The sequence below is a fragment of the Sapajus apella genome, unplaced genomic scaffold (assembly GCF_009761245.1).
Source record: "Sapajus apella isolate SASKATOON/1434 unplaced genomic scaffold, GSC_monkey_1.0 scaffold10, whole genome shotgun sequence".
Lineage (NCBI taxonomy): Eukaryota > Metazoa > Chordata > Mammalia > Primates > Cebidae > Sapajus > Sapajus apella.
The window spans coordinates 25,220,486-25,243,786 of NW_022436950.1; the positions used below are offsets into that span (position 1 = coordinate 25,220,486).

At 36.1% G+C, this 23,301-nt stretch overlaps 1 protein-coding gene and 1 pseudogene across 1 annotated transcript in view; one reads left to right on the forward strand and one right to left on the reverse strand.

The window, feature by feature from the left end:
• Positions 1–23,301, reverse strand: part of SPAG16 (sperm associated antigen 16) — an 818,550-nt gene that overhangs the window by 107,100 nt on the left and 688,149 nt on the right. The window lies entirely within an intron of this gene.
• Positions 13,389–14,388, forward strand: LOC116551472 (annotated as a pseudogene).

Consider the following 23,301-nt stretch of genomic DNA (forward strand, 5'->3'; position numbering starts at 1 on the left):
ATTCTTTTCCAATAAATCAAGCATTCTGCATTCTGTGAGATAAAAATCAAGTGTGCATTAGAACACTCATTAATGTTGGTTACATACTGGAGTCAAATCTAGCTAGATTTGTACTGGCATCAGACAAACAACTTGGGAGAGTCATTAAGATCACCAGCATTATTATGTTTTATTTGATAAACTCTCTCCTTTGGGGAAGACACCTATAACCCTAGGGAAGGTTGTTTAAAGCCAGCTAAAGTTGGAAAATACAAAGTCAAATATCAGACAATCTTTGGAGTCCTTATGACTAAATTCATGATTTGCTGCCAACAAAGGCTGATTATTACCTATAGTTAAGGTTGACAGATAGCAAGTATGCAAATCATGAATCATTGCTCATCACAGATCTATGCTCCTTAATAAGTACAGTTGGCATTTCAATTGATAATATTTTGATGTCATAAGTGAAGACAGTTGACTAGATGCAGCTAGCCTATGCCTCTCCATAGAATGGCACCAAAATAGCAAGCGGATATTCATACTTCAAATGAGTTATCTAAGAGAGAACACCAAAATTCAACAAAGAAATTATTGGAAGCAGCAAAGTCAAAGAATGAAAGGGAAATGAGGCAGCCTTCTTAGTTGGGATTGACTGGGAGCTGGAAGAAGCTCTCAGACACAGGGAAAAGGTAAATGTGTGATCCCCAGGGCTCCACATTCCTGCCAAGAACTTACACAATCTTAACCAATAGAGAGCCCCTCAGCACCTATTAGCGTAGAAACTAGCATAGGGAGCTGTCTACAGATTGTGCAAAGGCACTGCTTCAGAGAGGGTGTTCACGCTGGGTCCCACAGGCTTCTGAGCTTTGAGCAGCTGCAATATGGCACCATTCTGAGAGTGCTCAGGTCCAAAAGGACTGGATCCTGCCCTGGAGCTGATGGTGCTGCCGATACAGTCAGGCCAGGGAGAGATAAGGGAGGCCAGACATTTCGCACACTCAGAGAACAAATCCATAACAGCTGCTGCTGTGGGCTGCTGTGGGAACGAAGATATGAGGAAACCGTATGTCCCATAGTTGCCTTCCTGTGCTGCTGACATTGAGAGTGGCTTCACCATCCCTGGTTAGTAAGCCCACAGCTGGTATCATTCAGAAAGCCAGCCTGCAAAGGTCTGCATTCTGCTTGGGACCATTGCTACCAGAGCTACCACAAGAGGAAGAGGGAAGGCCACGAACTTTCACATGTCCCAAGGACAAATACCACTGCCGCTGCTTCAGGACCAAGGCATAAGCAAACCATGAGCTCTGCAGATGCCTTCCTAGGTTGCTCCCACTGATAGCGGCCCCACTCTCCCTAGGGGCAGACTCATAATATAGCCACTGCTGTCCCAACCTGAGCATTCTGCCAGTGGCCTGGGGAATATTCTGCCTCTGCCTATCACAGGTGATGCCTGAACATACTACCAGGGGGCCTGGGGACAAATCTGCTCATCAGCTTTCATCTGAATAGTACCCAAGCACACATTCCAAAGGCTTAGGGATTACCAGACCAGCTCACCATCATTGACACTTCCTTAAACACTACTCCCAGGGTCTGAGGTCAGGACCATCCAATTTGCCAGTACCACCACTGCAGACACCCATATGAGCCAGCTGTAGGCTAAGGGACTTGCCCATCCAGCCTGTTGCAGCCACTGCCCACACTAACATGAATTGTTGGGGTTCCACTGGGTTATGCACTGCTTATGCCACTATGCACATCACACCACTGCCCAGAGGCCCAAGAACCTACACACAAGCCTGGCCTTCTGCTGCCACTACTGGCATCTGAGCAAGCCACCTGGGGACCCAAGAATTGGCCTGCCTGAATGTGCTAATGCCAGAACCAGTGTACATTGCTCTAAGGCTCAAGGTAAGGCATGTTTAGGCATGTTTAGCCCACCACTACCACCACCGGGACTCAAAGACTGGACTACCTGGCATCCTTATCCTCAGTAAGGCTTTACCACATTCTTGACTAATAACTGTGTTTTAAGCCCTAAGTCACTGAGGAAATCAAAGATACCACTGACACTGTTGACAGCTGATGAAATCACATAGGTGCTAAAATATTGCATGCACTCAAAATCAAAGCTGAAGTTCCCTACCCAACCAACAACATTCATATGTCTTCAGGAAAATGCCTTCCCCAACAAAAGTAAATTTAAAAAGTTGGAAGAAGCAATTGCACAGATATCAATGTAAGGATACAGGAAGCATGAAGCAGCAAGGAAATATGACACCTCCCAAAAATATGATAATTTTCTAGCAACATATCCCAATCAAAATAAATTCATGAATTCCTAGAAAACTAATTCAAAATACTGAGTTTAAAGAAGACCAGAAAGATAAATAAAAATTCTTAAAAACAATACAGAGAAACCAGAAAATTTCAGGATATGAATGAGAAATTTTCCAAATATATTTTTTTAAAAATCAGAAATACTGGAAATGAATTTATTAAATGAAATAAAAAATATATCTGAAAGCTTCAACAATAGACAAGCTAAGGCAGAAGAAAGAATCTCAAAACTTGAAGATAGGTGTTTTGAAATTTAATTATCAATGTCCCTGAGGGTGAAGAGAAAACAAGAGTTTAATTAAGAACCTATTTAACAAAACAAATGATCAAAACTTTCCAAGTCTAGCGACAGATTTAGACATCCAGATACAGAAAGCCCAGTGATTCCCAAACAGATACAATGCCAAAAATTATCCACAGCATATTATAGTCAAACTATCTAAAGTCAATATTAAAGAGAAAACTATATAAAACAGCAAGGAAAACATATTCTCACCTATAAAGGATCTCCTATTAGACTAACACTGGGGTTCTCAGCAGAAAATCTTTAGGCCAGCAGAGAATGGGATAACATATTCTAAGTGCTTTAAAAACAAACAAACTTCCCACTGAAGCAAAAATTATCATACACAGCAAATGATTCTTCATGAATAAAAGGGAAGTGAAATCTTTCCCAGACAAGCAAAACTGATGGCCTTTGATTGGCTATATAGGAAATGCTTAAGGGAGTCCTAAATCTGGAAGTGAAAGACAACATTTACTACCACGAAATCAGATTAAAGTATGAAACTCACTGGCAAACCAAACCCACAAATGAGGAAGAGAAACAACCCAAATTGTACCACTACAGAAAACTATATAACCACAAGAGCAAATGAAAGAAGACAAAGAAAAGAACAAAAAATATACAATACAACCAGAAAACAATTAACAACATGACAGGAAGTAAACCTCACTCATCAATAATAACCTTGAATGTAAATGGATTAAATTATCCACTGAAAAGATATAGACTGGTTGAATGGATAAAAAAACATATCCAAATATATACTGCTGACAAGAAACACCCTTTACCTACAAAGACACATATAGACTCAAAGTGAAGTGTTGGAAAAAGATATTCCAAGCAAAAGAAAATCAAAAGCAAGGAGGAGTAGCTATGCTTATGTCACATAAAATCAATTTTAAGTCAAAAACAGTAAAGAAAAGAAAAAGAACGCCGTTATATAATGATAAAGGGATTGCTTAAGCAATAGGAAATAACAATTCTAAATATATATACACCCAAAACTAAAGCACCCAAATTCATAAATCAAGTATTACTAGATCTAAAGAGAGGGGTACACTCCAATATAATAATAGCAGAAAACATCAATACAGTAGATTTAATCTGCACTTTTAACAGAAACAGTAGATTTAAACTGCATTTTTGACCAAAGAGACCTAATAGACATTTACAGGACATTTTATCCGATGATTATAGAATATGCATTATTCTCATCAACAAATGGAGTATTCTTCAGGATAAACTATATATTAGGACACAAAACATGTCTTAACAAATTTTTTATAAAATAGAAATCACATTAAGTATCTTCTTAGACTACAATAGAATAAAACTAGAAATCAATAAGAGAAACTTTGGAAATGATACAGATTCATGAAGATTAAAAACATGCTCTTGGATGACTGACCCTTGGGTCAATGAAGAAATTAAGATGGAAATAAAAAAATTTCTTGAAATAAATAAAAATGGAAATACAAAAATACTCAAACTTGCGGGAGACAGCAAAAGCAGTGCTAAAAGGGAAATTTATAACAATAAACATTTCCATTTAAAAAGTAGAAAGATTTAAAATAAAAAATCTAATGATGCACCTCAAAGAATTAGAAAAGCAAGAATAAGTCAAATCCAAAATTAGCAGAAGGAAAGAAATAGTAAATATCAGATCAGAACTAAATGACATAGAGATTTACAACAAGCACAATCAACAAAATGAAACAGAATTACAGGCCAATATTTCTGTGAAAAAGAGAAAAACCCCAAATAAACAATCAGAAAAGGAGACATTGCGACCAATATCATCAAAATACAAAAGATCATCAGAGACCATTATGCACAATTATATGCTAGCATACTAGAAAACCTAGAATAAATGGATGAATTCTTCACAACATACAATCTACCAAGATTGAATCACGAAGAAATAAAACACCTGACTATACAAATTGTGAATAGTGAGACTGAATCAGTAATAAAAATTCTCCCAACAAAGAAAAGCCCAGGACCAGATGAATTCACAGCTAAATTCTACCAAACATGTAAAGAACTAATACCAATTCTCCTGAAAGTATTCAAAAAAATTGAAGAGGTGAGAACTCTCCCTAAATCATTCTATGAGGCTAGCATTACCCAGATGCCAAACCAGACAAAGACACAACAACAAACCAAAATACGAGTCAGTATTCCAGGCTCATGGATTGGGAAACTCAATTTTGTTAAATGTTCATACTGCTTAAAACATCTATAGATCAATGCATTTCCTATCAAAACAAGAATGCCACTTTCCACAGAATTAAAAAAGAAAAGTTATAGAATTCATATAAAACCAAAAAAGAGCCAGAATAGCCAAAACAATCCTCAGCAAAGGGAACAAAGCTGAATACTTCACACTACCCAACTTCAAAATATATTACACAGCTATAGTAACCCAAACAGCATGCTATTGGTATAAAAGTAGACCTATAGACCAATGGATCAGCAAATCATGAAATAAATCCACATATTTATTGCCAAGTTATTTTTTATAAAGGCACTAAGAATATATGCTGGGAAAGGGCATCCTCTTCAATAAATGATTCTGGGAAAATTAGATGTACATATGTAAAATGATGAATCTGGACTGCTATCTCTCTCCATATAGAAAAGTCAACTCAAGCAGGTGGATCACGGGGTCAGGAGTTCAAGACCAGCTTGGCTAACATGGTGAAACCCCCTCTCTACTAAAACTATGAAAAAATTAGCCTGGCATGGTGGCACATACCTGTAATCCCAGCTACTCAAGAGGCTGAGGCAGGACAATCACTTGAACCTGGGAGACAGAGGTTGCAGTGACTGAGACCGTGCCACTGCACACCAACCTGGCCAATAGAGGGAGACTCCATCTCAAAAACAACAAGAAAACCACTAAAATGCAATAAAATAAATAGAAAAAAAAAAAAAAAAAAAAGCTAGAGAAGTTGCGATTCTCCATTAAAAAAAAAAAAGAAAACCAACTCAGGATTCATGAAAGACTTAAACATAAGAACTGAAACTGTAAAAATACTAGAAAAGAACATAGAAAAGACACTTTAGACATCAATCTTGACAAACATTTCAGGGCTGAGACCCCAAAAGCACAGAGAACTATAACAAAAATAGACAAATGGGACTATTAAACTAGAGAGCTTCTACATAGTAAGGAAACAGTCTGTGGAGTGAAGAGACAATCTATTGAATGGGAGAAAATATTTGCCAACTATTCATGCAATAAGAGACTAATATCCAAAATATACAAGAAACTCAACAATTAAAAAATCCTATTAAAAAGTGGGCTGAGGACATGCATGGACATTTATCAAAAAGAAATGATCAACTGGTATATGACAAAATGCTCACTGTTGCTAACCATCAGGGAAATGAAAATTAAAACCACAATGAGATATTACTTTACCCCCATTAGAATGGCTCTTACTAAAAAGACAAAAAAAATTAGTAGATGCTGATGAGGATGTGAGGAGAAGGGAACTCATACATGTTGATGGGAATGTAAATTTGTATAACCACTATAGAAGACAGAATGTAGATTTCTCAAAAAATCAGAAATAATACTACCATACGATCCCGCAATCCAACTACTGGGTATTTACCTGAAGAAAAAGAAATATGTGTATCAAAGGGATACCTACACTTGCATGTCTTTGGAGCACTATTCACAATAGCAAAGATATAGAATGAACCTAATTGTCCATTAATGTATAAGTGGATTTTTTAAAATGCAGAATATATACACAGAGGAATACTATTTGGCCATTAAAAAAAAAGAATAAAATGCAGCAACATGGATGGGAGTGGAAGTCACTATGTTAAGTGAGATAAGCCAGACACAGAAAGACAGATACCATATGTTTTCATTCATATATGGGAGCTAAAAAAGTTGATCTCATGGCAACAATTATAGAATTATAGATGCCAGAGGCTAGGAAGGGTGGATGTGTGGGATTGGGGGGTAAACAGAGGTTGATTAGTGGGCACAGGCATACAATTAAATAGAAGAAATAAGCTCCAATATTCAAAAGCACAGCAGGGTGATTATAGTTAGCAACAAATGTATTGTATATTTCAGAGTAGTTAGAAGAGAGAGAGAGGACTTGAAATGTTACTAACACATGGAAATGATAAATACTCAAGGTGATGGATACTCAAAATAACCTGACTTGGTATTACCTATTCTACGTATTTAACAACTACTAAAATACAAATATGTGAAGTATTTTGTTTCAATAAAAACACTTTATGCTAAGATTAATGAAAATTGTGCTTCTAAATTTCACACACACTGATTTTTCAAGTACACAAGTCAAATCCATTTCCAAGATGTAATTTTCTATTGATACTGATACTTTCATCAAAATCAACTATGAATGTATTCAATTGTAATGATTAGACAGAAAAATCAATATTTTAAGATATTGAGACTCAAAAAAATAATTCTGCCTCAAATAGATGAGCAGATGAAAAGTATTGCAATTGCTGAAAGCCCACACCCAATTATGGTCTGATCAAGCTGCATTGGCAGGAAAATTCCACTCTTAGAGGATTGATTACTTTTAAAGGGATTTAATCTCTTTGGATTCATTTAACTACAAAGCACCACTCTTTAAAATGTGAATATATCAAATATAATAATAAATCTGCAAACTGTCAGCTTATATTTTATTTCATAATGCCATTTCTATAATGGGATACAGAAAGAAATCACTGACAAGTTCTTAGAAAAGATAAAAGAAATGAAATTGAAAGAGTAATTTCTACTTTCAAATACTTTCAGTGCTTGTACAGATAGAGTTCAGCAATCATTCAATGTCAACATTTCAGTGGATATAATCAATAGGAAATGGTTTAGAAAGTAACAGGCCATGCATGATTCTGGCATTGTTAAATATGCAAGGAGGAAAGGTGAGTAAGGTTTATATTTTTGACGGTGTAATTATAAGATGTAGTGACTCTTATACCGAAATAAGTATGTAAATAAAGCACCTTTTCCAAAGAACTGTATTAATCTCTAGATATATCTTTTTAGTCTTAATTCATAGCCAATTCAGTAAATTTAAAATAATTAGAAAACACATTATGGCAGTTATAATTCAAATTAAGAGACAAGGAAGATGAGATTCATAAAAGTGATCCACTATTAGCCTATTATGGGTTAATATTAGCATTAATAATTTCATAGGTCTATCAAAACTTTTTAGTGATTCTAATGCAGTCAGAGAATAGCAGAACAAGTTATCACTGTAATTTTTTTATTTTAATTAATTAATTATTTATTTATGAGACAGTGTCTCACCCTGTTGCCCAGGCCAGAGTGCAGTGGTACAACTGGCTTACTGTAACCTCTGCCTCCTGGGTTCGAGCAATTCTTGTGCATCAGCCACTCAAGTAGATAGGATTACAGGCTTGTGCCACTGCATCCAGCTAATGTTTATATTTTTAGTAGAGATGGAGTTTTGCCCAGTTGGCCAGGCTGGTCTCCAGCTTTTAGCTTCAAGTGATACGCCTGCCTTGGCCTCACAAAGCGCTGGGATTACAGGTGTGAGCCACCACACCCAGTCTGTTATTTTTTAAAAACACTATTTAGTCATTTATTATAGTATTTGAGGTTTTACAGGGATTTTGGAGAAATAAATTAGATAAGTATTCATATAAACTTTTTGGGATCCCTGAAGATTCTGTGTATGTGTATATGTGTGTGTATGAAGGGGTGAGAACACTTAAGATGTACCCTCTTAGCAAATTTCAGGCATACAATACAGTACTGTTAATATAGCCACGCTGTTGTACATTAGATCTCCAGAGATATTCATCTTGCATAACTGAAACTTTGTATCCCCAGACCAACATCTCCCTTACTCCCTTCACCACGCCCCAGCAACCACCATTCTGCCCTCTGCTTCTTGCGTTTCACTATTTTAGGTTCCATATAGAAATAATGTAGTATTTATCTTTCTGTATCTGGCTTACTTAGCATAATGTCAAGTGATGTACAAAAATTAACTCAAAATGGAATAAGACCTCCACATATTTCTGGAACTCATAAAACTACTAGAAGAAAACATAGGGAAAAAGCTAATTAACATTGGTTTGGACAATGACATTTTGGCTATGACCCTGAATGCACAGGCATCAAAAGCAAAAATAGGCAAGTCGGATTCCATCAAACTAAAAAGCGTCTGTTTTTAGCAATTTTATTTATTTTTCATTATTTACTTTTTGAGACAGCATCTCACACTGTCACCTGGGCTGGAGTGCAGTGGCAGGATCTTGGCTCACTGCAATCTCTGCCTCTCAGGTTCAGGCAATTCTCCTGCCTCAGCCTCCCAGTAGCTGAGATTACAGACTCCCACTACCATGCCCAGCTAATTTTTTGTATTTTTAGTAGAGATGGGTTTTCACCATGTTGGCCAGGTTGGTCTTGAACTCCTGACCTTGTGATTCGCCCACCTCGGCTTCCCAAAGTGCTAGGATTACAGCCCAGCCAGCAATTTTAGTAGTTTCGTAGTTTTTAGTAGTTTTTCATTTGCACAGCAAATGAAACAACAGAATGAAAGAGAAACTTATGGATTGGGAAAAAATGTTTACAAGCCCTATGTCTGATAAAGGCTTAATATCCAAATATATAAGAAACTGGTACAACTCAATAGTTAAAAAAGGCCAGACGTGGTGACTCACACCTGTAATCTCAGCATTTTGAGAGGCCAAGGAGGGTGGATCATGAAGTCAGAAGATCAAGACCATCCTGGCTAACACGGTGAAACCCTGTCTCTACTAAAAATACAAAAAATTAGCTGGGCATGGTGGCAGGAGCCTGTAGTCCCAGCTACTTGGGAGGTTGAGGCAGGAGAATCGCTTGAACCCAGGAGTTGTAGGTTGCAGTGAGCTGAGATTTTGCCACTGCACTCCAGCCTGGATGACAGAGAGAGACTCTGTCTCAAAATAAAATGAAAATTTTTTTTAAAAAAAACAACCCTCAAATAATCTGATTAAACAATGAACAACAGAACTGAGTAGACATTTTTTCAAGGAAGGCATACAAATAGCCAACAGGTATATGAAAATGTGCTATTATTGCTAATCATCAGGGAAATGCAACTGAAAAACACAATGAGATATCATTTCCCACCTGTTAAACTGTCTATTGTCAAAAAAATAAAAGATACATGTTGGCAGAATATGAGGAAAGAGAACCTTTGTACACAGTGGGAGAGTACATTCGTACAGCCATTATGGAAAACAGAATGGAAGTGCCTCAAAAAATTAAAAATAAATCTATAATAGAGCCAATAATCTCTTTCTTTGGATATATCCAAAGAAAGGAAATCAGTATATTAAAGAGACATTTGCACTCCCATGTTGATTGCAGTACTACTATTCATCATAGCTAAGACATGAAATCAACCTAAGCATCCATCAGTGGATGAATGGATAGAGAAAATGTGGTTATACACAAATGTGCATGCACACACACATAGAACATTATTCAACCTTAAAAATGAGTTTATTGGATAAAAGATAATTTGGTAATGACATCTGACTAGATTGGAAAAACTAAAAGACTTTCATATCCAATATTATGTAAGTTGAAAATGATTGATTTTCTGGACTTTTAACTTTCTGCATCTATAGATCTCAACAGAGCACTATGCAAAGACCTCCGAATGAATATACACTTTTTCTTTTTAGTAGACAAAAGGAGCAGAATGCTCCTGAGAGTCTCCTGCCTGAGGCTCTTTGATAGGTGCTATGGAGGTGGAGAAACATGAGACAGAATGCACCACCAGCAGGGTGTATAACATTAATGCTCAGCCTAGTACTTAGAATCAATAACCAAAAATAGAAATATCATATAACTTAGTGCTAGATGCTATGTATAGATCTCAGTGTTCTGGAAAGTCAAAGAAGAAAGAAGTCAAACTAAAGGAGAACTTAAAGGGATGAGATAAGCTGGGTTTTGGAGAACTGATACAATTTATGAAGACAAAGAGGAAAAGGAAGAGCAATATGACATGACAAAATAATCAGGCCTTATTAGTGACCTAGAAGAGAATCTTTCTGTGTTTTCTCATGAAGCAGTCTCTTTCAGAGGATATTCCCTGCAAGGTATTCACTTGGCCCCCAAAAGAAGGCTGCTATATAAGGATATGAGCTATTCATGAAATCTCTATTTAAGAATGTACAATGCTTATTTCTCAATGTTATCTGGAAGTCTCCTAACTGAAAAGCTCGCAAATCAATAGGATAAGTTTTTATTATTAATTAGTGTTTTCATGACAACATCTGAATGAACGCTTCCATTATGTTTTATTTAATAAATTACTGATTTCATTGCTCCTTTTATTCATTGGCAATTTAAAGAAGTTTATAATGTTAATTTCTTGTGTTTTTCTAAAGGTTAAATTCAAAGTGCTATTGTACAAATAAGCAGAGCTGGAGCTATCACAGAGGAGAAAGGAACTGGCTAAATATCCTCATCCTTGGTGCTGTAGTGTTATATGTGTACTTAAAGCAATTTGCTCATTAAACAGAAACTATTAGAGCAGCAAAAATTCTGCCAATATCAGCAGAAAGCATTAGTTTGGAATACAACCCTTCTTCTCAATTTTGGCTAATGTGGCAAGCTTTTTGTTTTTTATTTTTTGTAAAGCTAATTCTACACTTTTAAAAGGTAGTTTAGAGTATTATCTCCAGAGTGTGTCTTACTCCTCAACTTAATGTTTCTTTCTGTTTCCACATTTGTAAATCGGGGGTAAAAATAGCATCAAACTTATAGGCTTTGTGGCAATTAAAGGAGTTAAGATATGTAATGTATTTAGAAATACCTAAAGTATTTAAAGGAGTGCAAATATGTGAAGTGTTATACAGTACTAACACGGGGTATGTATTTAACACCCTGTAAGTATTTGCTATTATTTTTGTGGTTGTTGTTGCTGCTGCCATTACTAAACAATAAATTAACAAAATTAACAAGAAGAGACTCAAATCTTTACCCTTTTAAGAAGACTGGTACACACATGTTATTATGATAATAATTCAGGCAAGATAAACAAATTGCCCAGGCAGTAAACCTGTGTACAATCAATTTACTGACAGAAGACTGGTGGGCCCTGCCATTATTAATAATTACTAATAATTGCCACAGTTACATACTTTTATGCATTTGCTAGGCTGCATCTTTTCTTACATATATAATTTTTTAGAGTATTGGTGGCTGTCATCTGTACATCTCACGCTGACTCAGTATCGGAGTTAGGTAGAAGCTCCTGTCAATTTTTCATCTGAACCTGCTGTGATCCTTTTTGTCTTTTCTCAGCAAATCTGTCAGTCCAAGGTAAAGGCTTCTTCCACCTATTTAGAAAATCCCTTACGCTACCATACATAATATGTCAACTTTAAGGAACCTACATAGTGTCTCACAGTTTTGGACTGGATATTATGAGACTTGAAATCTGGCTTCAGCACTTGTTGCTAATTACTTCACATATCCTAAGTTAGCCATTTAAATTGACCTCAAATCTGGCTTTTGTATATTGAGGAGATATATTACAAGGTTTCTGTGGTCTTTTCTGCTAGAAAATTTTCATTCTAAGATTGTAGAAAAAATTAATTAAAACACTAAAAAACAGTGTCTCTTGACATTCTTAGTCAAAATAAAGAAGAATATATCTGGAAAACGATGTCCTGTTAGAATAGGTAGCCAGGGTCGCTAGGAAATCATGCAATTCTCAGATAAAACTTCCTCTGTATTTAGAAGAAATACTATTGACTAAACACAGATGTTTTATACAACAAATTAATATTAATCTTAGGAAATACTGAAATGACAGATTTGAATCAGGGACAAAATCCACTGGTGTTTATCAGTGTTATTAAATATTTCTCCTCATTAGATTTATCATGACCATAGTAAAGTATCATTTTCTTTTTTTTTCTGATCAACTTTCTTCATCAATTTTATTATAATGGATTCAATCTATATCGTTTATAATTTATGTTTAATGTATGCTATTTTTGGATTTCTAAATATTTTAAAATGTGCTTTACTCATATTTTAATAGTGTTAATTGATCTGTGATAAAATATACACATATAAAGTGTACAGTTCAATGTTTTAACATGGTATATACTTCTGAAGCCTTTATCACAATCAAGATAGTAAACATATCCATCACCTCTGAAACTGTCTTTGTTCTCCTTTATAATGAGAGATTAGAACATACTGCAGTCTCCTCTCCAGGAAGCCACTGATGTGCTTTCAGTTATATAGAGTACTTTGCTTTATTTTTTAGTTCTATATAAATGGCATCACACCATATGGACTGTTTTTTGACTAGCTTTTAAAACTCAGTACAATTATTTCTAGATTCATCCATGCTGTGTTTATCAGTAATTACATTTTATTGTACGGACATGCCACAATTTGGATGATGGTCATTTATTTCTAGTTTTTGACTACTGAATATAAAGATTCTACAAATATTTGGGTACAAGTCTTTGTATGGACATACGATTTTGTTTCTCATAGGAGTATAATGGCTATATGGTGAGTATGGATTTAAGTTTCTAAAAAACTGTCAAGCGATTTTCCAAACATGTAGGCGTCATGCCATTTTACATTCCCACCAGGAGTGTGTGACAGTTCCCATTCCTCCCTGTCATCAACTTTATCAGGAACCACTTGCCCCCCTTTGCCCTGCCTAGCACTGCTGGGCCTAGAGGTCTCTGCCAAGCTGTGGATGTGGGCATTTGGTCTGCAGGATGGGGTTTGTTAAAGTTGTTAAGAATAAGGCCTACCTTAAGAGATACCAAGTGAAATTTAGAAGACAACGGGAGGGTAAAACGATTACTATGCTCAGAAATGCTTGGTGATACAGGATGAAACTAAATAGAAAACACCCAAATACAGGATGATAGTGTAACAAACAGAGATATCATTTGTCAGATTGCTTACCCTGGTGTAGAAGGCAATATGATAGTCTTCAGAGCATATGCACACAGACTGCCAAAACATGTTGTGAAGGTTGACCTGACAAATTACGCTGCAGTGTACTGTACCTGCCTGCTGCTGGACCACGGGATTCTCAGTAGGTTTGGTATGGACAAGACCTATGAAGGCCAAGTGGGGTGACTGGAGATGAAGGCCTTGCCAGAACCACCACTGGCAATCAAGTTTTTGGCGCTCTGAAGGGAGCTGTGAAGGGAGGTTTGTCTCTCCCTCACAGTACAAAATACGTCCCTGGCTATAATTCTGAAAACGAAGAATTTAATGCAGAAGTACACTGGAAGCACACCATGGGCCAGAATGTTGTAGATTACATGTGCTACTAAATGGAGGAAGATGAAGATGCTTACAAGAAACAGTTCTCTCAACACATAAAGAACAGCAACTCCAGACGCGGAGGAGATGTATAAGAAAGCTCATGCTGCTGTATGAGAGAATCGAGTCTATAAAAAGGCACCCAAGAAAGAAGTTAAAAAGAGGTAGAACCATCCCAAAATGTCACTTGCTCAGAAGAAAGATCAGGTAGCTCAAAAGAAGGCAAGCTTCCTCAGACATCAGGAATGGGCTGCTGAGAGCTAAACCAAACAATTTTCTATGAGGATTTTTCAGAAAGATGATAAACAAAAACAACAAGAGTTGCCCATATGTTTGTGTGTCTATTTCTGGAATCTCCACTCTGTTTCTTTGACCAAGTTATTTCTTTATGTCAATCCAGTAGAGTCTTGATTATTGTAGCATCATAATAAACCTTGAGAGCAGATAGTTTTACTACTCCAGCTTTGTCCTTTTTCAAAGTTGTTTTAGTGATTCTATACTTATTTTCACATGAGTTTTAAAATCAGCTTGAAAATCTGTTCAATTAAGTCTGCTAGGATTTGAACTGGCATTGCATTTAATCTACAGATAAGTTTGGGGAGAACCGACATCTTAATCATTTTGTGTTTTCTGTTGATGAACAAGTAGACCTCTCTATTAATGTCTTCTTCATTTTTTTTAGTTTGCATGGTGAATCACATTGCCTTATTTCAAATATTAAACCAACATTGCATTACTTACATGATCTCTATTCGATCATGATTTATGTCCTGGTATTTATACTTTCCTTTTTGCTACTTTGAGTTAATTTTCATGTCTTCTGATTTCTTTTTTCTTTTTTTTTTTTTTTTTTTTTTTTTTTTTTTGAGACGGAGTTTCACTCATGTTACCCAGGCTGGAGTGCAATGGCGCGATCTCAGCTCACCGCAACCTCCCGTCTCCTGGGTTCAGGCAATTCTCCTGCCTCAGCCTCCTGAGTAGCTGGGATTACAGGCACGCACCACCATGCCCAGCTAATTTTTTGTATTTTTAGTAGAGACGGGGTTTCACCGTGTTGACCAGGATGGTCTCGATCTCTTGACCTCGTGATCCACCCGCCTCGGCCTCCCAAAGTGCTGGGATTACAGGCTTGAGCCACCGCGCCCGGCCTCTTCTGATTTCTTAAAGTGCTAGTTGGTGTCATTAATTCAAGACATCTTGTTTTTAGTAATGTTAGCATATTGTATTAGAAATTCCTAAGAACTGCTTTAGCATCATTTCTTAGCTTTTGATATGTTTGTATTTTCATTGTCGTTCAGTTAAAAATACTTTTTTATTCCTCTTTCTATTTCTTCTGTGACCCATGGGTTTTTGGATTTTCAAATGTTTGGGGACTGATTGAATTTTAATTCTATCCTGTTTTAGTTAGAGAAATACATTGTGTGAGTTGAATCTTCCAAAATTCACTAAGACTTACTTTATGATTTAGTATATTATATATCTTGATCAATGTTTCATGTATACTTGAATATGTTTTATGCTTTTGATGGATGGAATGTACTATATATGTCAATCAGTTCCCTCATATGCATGTCCTGATCAGTATTCTGGTGAATACTTGAGGGGTATCTTATACAAATCTTTGGGTTCTTTGTGTATCTATCTCCTCTCCACATCTCTATTCTGTGAATTCCAAAAGCCTTGCAATCCCTGTACTCACATTTTCATTTCCTTACCTTATAGAATTCACTAATTTTTACCTGGACTCTCCTTTCTTGAGTTGTGGCTTAGAAATTCTCTCAAAGCAGAAAGATGATGCAAATGTAGGGTCTCTTTGTTTGTTTGTTTTCTATTTATTTACTATACTTTAAGTTCTGAGATACATGTGCAGAACATGCAGGTTTGTTGCATAGGTATATATGTGCCATGGTGGTTTGCTGCACCCATCAACCCGTCATCTGCATTAAGTATTTCTCCTAATGCTATCCCTTCTCTAGTCCCCCACCCCCGATAGGCCCTAGTGCATAATATTCCCCTCCCTCTGTCCATGTTCAACTCTCACTGAGTCAGAAAACACCATGTTTGGTTTTCTGTTCTTGTGTTAATTTGTTGAGAATTATGGTTTCTAGCTTCATCCATGTCCCTGTGAAGGACATGAACTCTACTCAGTTTCTTTTTTATGGCTGCATACTATTCCATGGTGTATATATGCCACATTTTCTTTATTCAGTCTATCATTGATGGCCATTTGGGTTGGTTCCAAGTCTTTGCTATTGTGAACAGTGCTGCAGTAAACATATGTGTGCATGTGTCTTTACAGTAGATTGATTTATAATCTTTGGGTATATACCCAGTAATGGGATTGCTGGGTCAAATGGTATTTCTGGTTATAGATTCTTGAGGAATTGCCACACTGTCTTCCACAATGGTTGAACTAATTTATGTTCCCAGCAACAGTGTAAAAGTGTTCCTATTTCTCCACATCCTCTCCAGCATCTGTTGTTTCCTGATTTTTATGATTGCCATTCTAACCGGTGTGAGATGGTATCTCATTATGGTTTTGATTTCCTTTTCTCTAATGACCAGTGATGATGAGCTTTTTTCATATGTTTTTTGGTCACAAAAATGTTTTCTTTTGAGAAGCATTTGTTCATATACTTCTCCCACTTTTTGATGTTTTTTTCTTTCTTGTAAATTTCTTTAAGTTCCTTGTAGATTCTGGATATTAGCCCTTTGTCAGATGGATAGATTGCAAAAATTTTCTCCCATTCTGTAGGCTGCCTGTTCACTCTGATGACAGTTTCTTTTGCCATGCAGAAGCTCTCAAGTTTAATTAGATCCCATTTGTCAATTTTGGCTTTTGTTGCAATTGCATTTGGTGTTTTAGTCATGAAGTCTTTGCCCATGCCTATGTCCTGAATTGTATTGCCTAGGTTTTCTTCGAGGGTTTTTATAATTTTAGGTCTTATATTTAAGTCTTCAATCCATTTTGAGTTAATTTTTGTATAAGGTGTAAGGAAAGGGTCCAGTTTCAGTTTTCTGCATATAGCTAGCCAGTTTTCCCAATATCATTTATTAAATAGGAAATCCTTTCCCCATTACTTGTTTTTGTCAGGTTTGTCAAAGATCAGATGGTTGTAGATGTGTGGCATTATCTCTGAGGCCTCTGTTCTGTTTTACTCATCTATATATCTGTTTTGGTACTGGAATCATGCTGTTTTGGTTACTGTAGCCTTGTAGTATAGTTTGAAGTCAGGTAGTGTTATACCTCCATCTTTGCCCTTTTTGCTTAGGACTGTCTTGGCTATATGAGCTTTTTTTTGGTTTCATATGAAATTTAAAGTAGCTTTTTTTTTTTTTCTAATTCTGTGAAGAAAGTCAATGGTAGTTTGTTGGGGATAGCACTGAATCTATGAATTACTTTGGGCAATATGGCCATTTTCATGATATTGATTCTTCCTACCCATGAGCATGGAATGTTTTTCCATTTGTTTGTGTCTTCTCTTATTTTCATGAGCAGTGGTTTATAGTTCTCCTTGAAGAGGTCCTTCACATCCCTCCTAAGTTGTATTCCTAGGTATTTTATTCTCTTTGTAGCAATTGTGAATAGGAGTTCACTCAAGATTTGGCTCTCTGTTTCCACATTATTAGTGTATAGGAATGCTTGTGATTTTTGCATACTGATTTTGTGTCCTGAGACTTTGCTGAACTTGCTTATCGGCTTAAGGAGATTTTGGGCTGAGATTTATGCGGTTTTCTAAATATACAATCATTTCATCTGCAAACAGAGACAATTTGATTTCCTCTCTTCCTATTTGAATACGCTTTATTTCTTTTTCTTGCCTGATTGCCCTGGCCAGAACTTCCAATACTATGTTGAATAGGAGTGGTGAGAGAGGACATCCTTGTCTTGTGCCAATTTTCAAAGGGAATGCTTCCAGCTTTTACCTATTCAGTATGATATTGGCTGTGGGTTTGTCATAAATAGCTCTTATTATTTTGAGATCTATTTCATCAGTACCTACTTTACTGAGGGCTTTTAGCATGAAGGGGTATTGAATTTTGCTGAAGGCCTTTTCTGCATCTATTGAGATCATCATGTGTTTTTTGTCACTGGTTCTGTTTATGTGATGGATTATGTTTATTGATTTGTGCATGTTGAACCAGCCTTGCATTCCGGGGATGAAGCCGACTTGATCATGGTGGACAAACTTTTTAATGTGCTACTGGATTTGGTTTACCAGTATTTTATTATTTTTGCATGGATATTTATCAGGGATATTGGCCTGAAACTTTCCTTTTTTTTGTTGTGTCTCTGCCAGGTTGTGGTATCAGGATGATGCTGGCCTCATAAAATGAGTTAGGGAGGAGTCCCTCTTTTTCTATTTTTGGAATAGTTTCAGAAGGAATGGTACTAGCTCCTCTTTGTACCTCTGGCAGAATTCAGCTGTGAATCCATCTGGTCCTGGGCTTTTTTTTTTTTTTTTTTTTTTTTTGGTGGGTAAGCTATTAATTACTGCCTCAATTCAGAACTTGTTATTGGTCTATTCAGGAATTCAACTTCTTCCTAGTTTAGTCTTGTGAAGGTGTATGTGGCCAGGAATTGATCCATTTCTTCTAGATTTTCTAGTTTATTTGCATAGAGGTGTTTATAATATTATCTGGTGATAGTTTGTATCTCTGTGGGATTAGTGTTGATATTCCCTTTACAAATTTTTATTGTCTTTATTCGATTGTTCTCTATTTGCTTCTTTATTAGTCTGGCTAGCAGTCTATTTTGCTGATCTTTTAAAAAAAAATCAGTTCCTGGGTTCATTAATTTTTTGAAGGGTTTTTTGTGTCTCTATTTACTTCAATTTTGCTCTGATCTTAGTTATTTCTGTACTTCTGCTAGCTTTTGAATTTGTTCATTCTTGCTTCTCTAGTTCTTTTAATTGTGAGTGTCAATTTTAGTTCTTTCCTGCTTTCTCCTGTGGGCATTTAGTGTTATCAATTTCCCTGTAAATACTGCTTTAGTTGTGTCCCAGAGATTCTGGTACATTGTGTCTTTGTTCTCGCTAGTTTCAAAGAACATCTTTATTTCCTGCCTTAATTTTGTTATCTACCCTGTAGTCATTAAGGAGCAGGTTGTTCAGTTTCCGTGTAGTTGTGTGATTTTGAGTGAGTTTCTTAATCCTGAGTTCTCATTTGATTGTCCTGTGGTCTCAGAAACTGTTATGATTTCAGTTCTTTCGCATTTGTGAGGAGTGTTTTACTTCCAATTATGTGGTCAATTTTAGAGTAGGTGAGATGTGGTGCTGAGAAGAATGTATATTCTGTTGATTTGGGATGGTAAGTTCTGTATATGTCTATTAGGTCTACTTGGTCCAGGGATGAGTTCAAGTCCTGAATATCTTTGTTAATTTTCTGTCTTGCCGACCAGTCTAATATTGACAGTGGGTGTTAAAGTCTCCCACGATTATTGTATGAGAGTCTAAGTCTCTTTGTAGGTCATTAAGAACTTGCTTTATGAATCTGGGTGCTCCTGTATCGAGTTCATATATATTTAGGACAGTTGGCTCTTCTTGTTGCATTGTTCCCTTTAGCATTAGGTAATGCTCTTCTTTGTCTTTTTTGATCTTTGTTGGATTAAAGTCTGTTTTATCAGAGACCAGGATTTCAACCCTGTTTTTTTTTTTTCCTTTCTATTCATTTGGTAAATATTCCTTCATCCTTTTATTTTGAGCCTATGTGTGCCTTTGCATGTGAGATGGATCTCCTGAATACAGCACACTGATGGGTCTTGACTCTTTGTCCAGTTTGCCAGTCTGTGTCTTTTCTTTTCTTTTCTTTTTTTTTTTTTTTGAGACAGAGTTTCGCTCTTGTTACCCAGGCTGGAGTGCAATGGTGCCATCTCGGCTCACCGCAACCTCTGTCTCCTGGGTTCAAGCAATTCTCCTGCCTCAGCCTCCTGAATAGCTGGGACTACAGGCGTGCGCCACCATGCCCAGCTAATTTTTGTATTTTCACTAGAGACAGGATTTCTCCATGTTGACCAGGATGGTCTTGATCTCTTGACCTCGTGATCTACCCGTCTCGGCCTCCCAAAGTGCTGGGATTACAGGCGTGAGCTACCGTGCCCAGCCCAGTCTGTGTCTTTTAATTGGGGCATTTAGACCATTTACATTTAAGGTTCATATTGTTATGTGTGAATTTGATCCTGTCATTATGATGCTAGATAGTTATTTTGCCCGTTAGTTGATGCACTTTCTTCATAGTGTCGATGGTCTTTAAAATTTCGTATGTTTTTCCAGTGACTGGTACTGGTTTTTCCTTTCCATATTTAGTGCTTCCTTCAGGAATTCTTGTAAGACAGTCCTGGTGGTGATGAAATCCCTCAGTATTTGCTTGTCTGTAAAAGATTTTATTTCTTTCTCACTTATGAAGCTTGGTTTAGCTGGATATAACATTCTGGATTGAAAATTCTTTCTTTAAGAATGTTGAATATTGGGTCCCACTGTAGATCCCAATCTGCAGAGAGATTGGGATCCTTGTACTTCACTGCCTAGTGTTTAGTGTTTTTTAAAAAATACTTGTTTCATACATTCTGTTGGTTTTTATTGTTGCTTGTTATTGTTTTAAGCAGGAAGGTACATCTAATTACTGTTCCTCTAACTTAGATAGAAGCCGAAGTCAAATACCATGTTCAAAATAAGAAATCTACAGTGGTGTTTAAAATATGACATAGGAAAAGTGGTGTTTGAATGACTTGCTTGCAGAAATGTCTATAATCACAGTTCCACATTTAAGTTAAAATGTAGTAGTAGTTTTTCATTATTCTGAGAATTTTGTTTGAAGTTTCAAATGCAGGTATGAAAAAAATTATTTTAGGTTGAAAGATAAACATTAAGAAAATAAATTATTCCATTTGAAAAGTGGGATTTGTGTGCATTCACCATAGCATAATCCAAAATAAAATATGAGCTTTAAAGGGAATAATTGAAAGTTGAAGGCTATCAACTTTGTTCCTCATATTTTCTCTTTTTATTTACCAGAAAATAAGTTTTTTTCTATAAAATTGTACTTCTTAGGAAAATACCAAGACCCATAAGACATTTAGTTGTACTCTTCATAGAAGGAGTATATCAGTCCTACAGTAGCTCAAATATACTATTGATGACACAGTTCCTCCACCGAGACAAAATAAAGTTAGTAATCATTCGTACCTTATACCATATTAAAAAGAAAAATTGGTAAATATAAATTATAATTGCAAAGGCTATATAGATAGAAGTGGCACAGATATGATACTCTGAAAGGAAAGCAATAAGTACTTATAATTTTAATGAAATGTTGTCAATATGTAACACTGTGTATTAAGATCACAAATTTCCTTATAAGAAATTATTCTCACTGATTTTCCTCTGAATAAAATAGATACTTGAGATAGATTGAGAAGCACATATATAGTTAAAACCCTTCAAAGTTCAACCTCTAGGTCTGTTAAGCTCAATGACATTCATATAAAACAGACTCCTGCTATTCTTCCTTTTTTCTTTCTTTCTTTCTTTTTTTGGTCTCCTACAGTTTCTCTCTCTCTCTTTTTTTCTAAGATGTAGTTTTGCTCTTGCCACCCAGGCTGGAGTGCAATGGCGCAATCTCAGCTCACTGCAACCTCTACCTCCTGGATTCAAGTGATTCTCCTGCCTCAGCCTCCTGAGTAGTTGGGATTACAGGCCAACGCCCAGCTGATTTTTGTATTTTTAGTAGAAACAGGGTGTTGCCATGTTGGCCAGGCTGGTCTTGAACTCCTGACCTCAGGTGATCACCCACCTTGGCCTCCCAAAATGCTGGGGTTAGAGGTGTGAGCCACCACACGTGGCCAGTTTCTTTTAATAAGGTTTCAATACATTGTTTGAAGTCATCATTTTCTTTCAACTTATTAGGAGATTAGAAATAACTTTCCAACAAACTTCTAAATTTATGAACTTTTACATAACCTAATTATTAAAATGCATATAGATATGAAAAAAAATTTGGTATCACATAAGACACTTATTTACATTCAGAAAATGTAAAAAATATAGTTATTTTTGCTTGAATAAAAATAAGTCTAAAAAGTTCTTTTTTTTTTTTTTATCCCCATGACTACTTTGGAAAACTTCCTGATTTCCTATGTCCCACAGTCTTCATTGTTGAAAAAATGATGCAGTTTGGCCTGCAACATGGATACCAACCAGTCATCGGTTTTAGAAAAAAGAAAAATGCAAAAAAAAAAAAAATGAAAAGTACTTCACTCTTCAAATTAATTTACTGTTTAAGATCTCAAAAGTCACAGTTTTTCAGTAGATATTTGTTTTTTCATTCAGAGATCATTTCCTAGACATTTACTTTCTGTTGGGCACTGTTTTCTGCACAGTGAATGTTCAGGAAAAAGGTAGAAAAAGGTTACTGTACTCATGAAATTTATACTTTGTTTTAGAAGACAGCTACTGAATATCATCATTATTGTGAGGCATGCTGTGAAAGAAATGAAAAAGGTGGTGTGACAGCAAGTATCTCTGATGGGCTGCTACTTTAGGTAAGATGGACAGAAAACACCACCCTTCACAAGGTATTTAAATATCTGGGATCTTTAAATCCAAGAACTGTAGGGCTATAGAGTAACCCATGGGACTAATCAAGGATATGCATTTCAGGCATATGGGAAAGCAAGTGAAAACTCCTAGAATGGCAAAGTTGAGATATTCTAGGAGTAGAAAGATAGCTAATATGTTGGCTCATGAGAAGATGAAAGCTGTAAGATGGCTGAAGATAAAGTTGGACATATAGTCAGGAGCCATATCAAAGAGGATCAGGTGCTCCATTTTGAGGAGTCTAGTTTTATAAGCATAGTATGTTGTAAGCAGAAAGAGACAGACCGCTCAGATTGGCATCCCAAAGAAAAACTCGGATCCTGAGATACTTTTTCTGTTTTATCAACCAACAGGTTTAAATTATACTTTCTCCTATGAAAGTAAAAAATACCCACAAAGGACTTAATTTTTCCTTTTTAAATATGTTTGGATTATGGTCTAAAAGAAAGCTTTGAACTGTAAAATAGTTGAACAAAGACTACGCAAATGGAACTAACAGTACAGTTATTAAGATGCAGCCAATATTCAATAATGTTACCATTTCATGTCTAATCTGCTAATTGAATATTTATGTAGATAAGTAGACTGCACTGGAAAATTATTCAAGTCAATACATTTTTGAGTGCATGATATTGTACCTGGTATTCTAAGGGATACAAAGATGAGTGTGATGAAATTCCAGTTTTAAAGGAATTAAGACTCCAATGAGAAGAGATAAGCTATGAAACTAAACATATTGATAATAGTGGACT